At 45.8% G+C, this 4637-nt stretch overlaps 1 pseudogene; it reads left to right on the forward strand.

Moving 5' to 3' along the window:
* The first annotated feature begins 563 nt into the window (after positions 1 to 563).
* LOC147417847 (3-ketoacyl-CoA synthase 11 pseudogene) lies at positions 564 to 3227 on the forward strand (annotated as a pseudogene).
* The last annotated feature ends 1410 nt before the right edge of the window (positions 3228 to 4637 follow it).

Raw genomic sequence — 4637 nt, forward strand, 5'->3', positions numbered from 1 at the left:
ACACTTCCTCCCTGCTCCTCACGAATGGATTGAAAAGCTTGGAAGTGGCTTGGAGAAAGACTTTTTAGTTCGCCCAAAACTAAAACAATTTATGAGAAGCTTTGCTCTAGAGAGGATTGGGTTAAACACCTCAACAGGATCTGGTCCAGATAGTGGACTGCGAGCAAATGAAGCCAAGTCACTAGTTGGAAACATTTGAAGGCCAAATGCGGAGAGAGACAAAGTTTTCCTATGGAAAGTGGTTTTTGGATTCATGCCAACAGGAGATAAGGCAAAAGCGAGAGGCTTAGACGAAGGCACTTGTGTCAGATGCAAGCACCTGAATGAGAACTGACGTACCTGCTCAACGGATCAGAGTCTTCGCGGGCACAGTTTATCTAGTGTGAGGGAAGGGCTACGTAGAAATGTAAGTAGGCTAGGGAAACTGTATACTGTACAGCTGAAGAGGTAGAGAATGACAATACCAAATGAAAATATACATACATAGAGGAGCGTTTGCATTGAAGGGGGACGGGACATCATCACAGCAATTCAACAGCTTGGTTGCATTAAAGGAGTCCCGAATTTTTTGTGTGCGCGCGCGCCCCTCTCTCTCTCTCTCTCTCACTCTCACACACACACTCTCACACACACACACACACACACACACACACACACACGGCGCCCTGGCGCACATCGAGACGGAGTCACCTGCCCTCTTTATGTATTTAACAGCAGAATCGGAAGGGTGCATTGCCATTCGCTGCACCTATAAGTTCAGCAAGAGGCAATATAGCAGGCGGTTGTGTGTGGGTGTAGGCTAGGCTATGTGTGTGAGAGAGAGAGACGGGTGGTGGTTGGTCTTTTTTGCGCCCTGCTACTTCCTTCCCCTGCCTCCAGCTACGTATACTCGTTACCCAATCATCGCCCAGAGAACCGGGTTGTTTGTGTGCTTGTTCAAGTGCGTGTGTGTTTGCTCTGTGTCCTTGCGCTCTTGTTCAAGTGCGTTTCCGCCCACAGGCTTGCGCCTACTCAATTAGACGCTTTTAGTCTGCCCGTAGAAGCTCAAGCTCTCTGTATTGCTGCATAGAGGTGCAGAGCTTGTGTTTGTACAGGCTATTTTAGAGATATAGAGAACTTGAATTTGTGTGTGTGTGTGTGTGTGTGTGAGAGAGAGAGAGAGAGAGAGAGAGAGAGAGAGTTTGAATTCTCTCTTCCAGAGCTTCTTCTCCATATGTGCATCGCTTTGAGAGTGGTGGGACGCCGTCTGAATGTAGAAAGGGGAGCTTCTGCAGCTGCCCTGAATGTCAAGAGGGGAGCTTCCGCAGATTCTCTGAATGTCGGAAGGCGAGGCGCTTCTCTGGCGAGTCGACGATCAACCCTGACATGATTCAGGCTTATTTTTAATGAAACAATAGCTGCCTGCTGCTCAGAGCCTTTTTGGAGTACCTTTAATTCGCAAATTGCAAAAATCCTCTTGTTTTTTTGCCTGCAAATCATTGCCGCCTCGCCCCCATGGCGGCCACCCATGATCCAAACCTCACAAGCTTGAAGATCGTGCATCGGATTCGCACCATTCCTGACTTCCTCCAGTCTGTCAACATCAAGTATGTAAAGCTTGGCTACAGAACATTCTATTCAAGGGCTGTGTACCTCTTCTTTTTCCCATTGCTCATCTTCATCGCAGTGGAGGTCTCACGCCTTCGACACTTCAATTTGACAGAGCTCTGGCAACAGGTGCAATTCAATTTGGTAAGCGTAATTGTTTTCTCGGCAGCTCTTGTCATCGGAGCAACCATTTATTTTTTGTCACGGCCATTACCAGTCTACCTCATTGATTTTGCTTGTGCGACGGGAGATGCGAAGCTGAAGTGTAGCAATTCTGCTTTCTTAGGATATAGCAAGAAGACGGGGGCATTCTCTGATGGTAGTTTTGAGTTTCAGCGCCGCATATGCGAGCGGTCTGGCCTTGGGGATGAGACATACCTCCCTCCTATGGTTTTCAACAGCCCTCCTAATCCTTGCATGTATGAGGCCCGGTGCGAAGCAGAGGCTATCATTTTTGATGCTTTGGACACCCTCTTCCAATCGACGACTGTTTCTCCGCGAGATATTGACATACTCGTGCTGAACTCTAGTTTGTTCAATCCGACACCTTCTCTCACAACCATGATTGTGAATAAATACAAGATGAGGGGCAATCTCAAGAGCTTCAATCTTGGTGGAATGGGTTGTAGCGCTGGCGTCATCTCCATCGACCTTGCCAAACGGCTCTTGCAGGTGCACAAGAATTCCTATGCCATTGTTGTCAGTACAGAAAACATCACTCTTAATTGGTATTGGGGCAATGATAAGTCTATGCTGCTTTCCAACTGCATTTTTCGAATGGGCGGAGCGGCAATCCTCTTGTCTAACAAAAGGAAAGAGAAGGCTGTGGCTAAGTATGAGCTTGTCCATTCTGTACGCACACACAAGGGTGCGGATGACAAGCCCTACACTTGTGTGTATCAAGAGGAAGACCCAACAGGAAGGAGGGGTGTGGCCCTATCGAAGGATTTAATGGCCGTGGCAGGGGATGCTCTCAAGACCAACATCACAACTCTTGGCCCTCTAGTGCTCCCGATCACAGAGCAACTTCTGTTCTTTGTGAGCTTAGTAATGAGGAAGCTTTCATACCCGAAGATGAAGCCATATATTCCCGATTTCAAGCGCGCTTTTGAGCATTTTTGCATTCATGCTGGAGGGAGAGGGGTATTGGATGAGATAGAGAAGAATTTACAACTTTCGGAGTGGCATATGGAGCCGTCGAGGATGACATTATACCGCTTCGGCAATACGTCAAGCAGCTCCTTGTGGTATGAGCTAGCATATGCAGAGGCAAAGGGAAGGATCAACAAAGGGGATCGTGTGTGGCAGATTGCTTTCGGCTCGGGGTTCAAATGCAATAGTGCAGTGTGGAGAGCTCTTCAATCGGTGCCTCCTTCGCTTTCCACTAATCCTTGGAGCCCATTCATTGATAAATTCCCTGTAGCTGTGCCAACAAGTAAAACATTGTAAGCCTAAGCATGAATATATTGGCATGCCACCAGGTAAACATCTGTAGCCTCTTTCATGCCCCTGCATTTTATGCCCCCCATTCTTTACTATTGAACATGGTGGTAACCAGGGCCACTTGTCACTCCCTATTTTCTAACATATTTTATTGATCAAGCTTCAGTTTTGTGCTTGAAGAAAGGTCAAAATTTCAATTTCGTGTCTAATTCATGAGCCGTGCATCGTGTTGTTCGTTTGCATGTGATTTGGTTTGTATCTGATTTCAGATCAAGATTTTTATTGGAAATTGTAGTACAAGCAGAGATGGCATCCTTGGAAAATCTTACAGACATTTTTGTCCTACATAAGGACTTAGTAGATCATGGAATTCTTGAGAGCGATTGTGGATCGTTGGATAAGGCTTTGTCGAGGAGTGCCCCATATGATGTCGAATTTTGTTGCTTCACTCCAATAAGCTGATATGCAGGAAGTCAACACTCTGCATGTTAGATTATTTCAGTTGAAGGCTTAGTCTGCCGAGCGTATATACTCAGTTAAGGGATAGTCGGAGACGTAGCCCTGCTGACCATAACTACTCCGGTACGCAGAGAGAGAGAGAGAGAGAGAGAGAGAGAGAGAGAGAGAGAGAGAGCAGCTGTTTCTTGAAGGTCCTTTTTCTTATTGTTTTGTCTGGAAGGTCTTGTTAGTAGGTCAGCAGATGTATGCATTGTCCCCAAAGAAAGTGTTTTTGTGCTTTCAAGTGAGTGTTGCTTGTTGCTCTCTGTCTACTTCCCATCCCATGGCAATGCAATAGAGTAAATTGTGTATTAGAATATACAGCACCACTTCCATTGCCGATAACTTTCTGAGAGACTTAGTGTTAGCTCTCCAACCACAAGAAGTTTTGGACAAATTCTCAGAATAATTCCCACATTGTGACTTACCTCAACATCATGAGCTTTTGTGAGGGAGGCATTGCATACCTAGCTAGGTACGATTGGGTATGCGGTCTCTCGAGCAGAAGCTCATGATGTTATTCATTGTATGCCGGCGGTCCCTTGCCCCCAATCGTACCTAGCTAGGTATGCGGTGCCTCTCGAGCTGAAGCTCATGATGTTATTCATTGTATGAAAAACACTGGAAAAGACTCCGTTTTCCTACATGAGAAAATTTCTAAATCTTCTTGTGAACACACTTCTTTTTTTATTTTGTGCACTTCACAGTTTTTGAAAAGCTTAGAGCCAAGTCACACCCGGGATGAGCACGGTTATGGATTACTAATTTGAGACAAGTCCATGTTTTTCTCCAAAAATTTAGAAGCTTTGGGGTAAGTGCTGTTAGCACTTTTAAAATACTAGGAGAAAAAGCTATGTTTACGTTGGAAAAAGAATTTCCTTAGTTTCAGGCTTCTCTTTTCCAATCAAACACCCACCATGTTCTCCTTGAATTATGCAAACCCATTCCCCTCCTACTCCATGCTTTGGATGCGACCCTATGCAACGTTTTTCCAACCTTGCCCTTGCTTGCACGTGGTGCGACTCAACCCTTCGATGTTTGTTATGGTGTAGGGAAGGTGAGTCACCTTTTCCTCGAATAAGGGTAACCACATAGTTCAACTCTCCTCG

This window comes from Adiantum capillus-veneris, chromosome 30 (assembly GCF_014529385.1).
Source record: "Adiantum capillus-veneris isolate H3 chromosome 30, ASM1452938v2, whole genome shotgun sequence".
NCBI lineage: Eukaryota > Viridiplantae > Streptophyta > Polypodiopsida > Polypodiales > Pteridaceae > Adiantum > Adiantum capillus-veneris.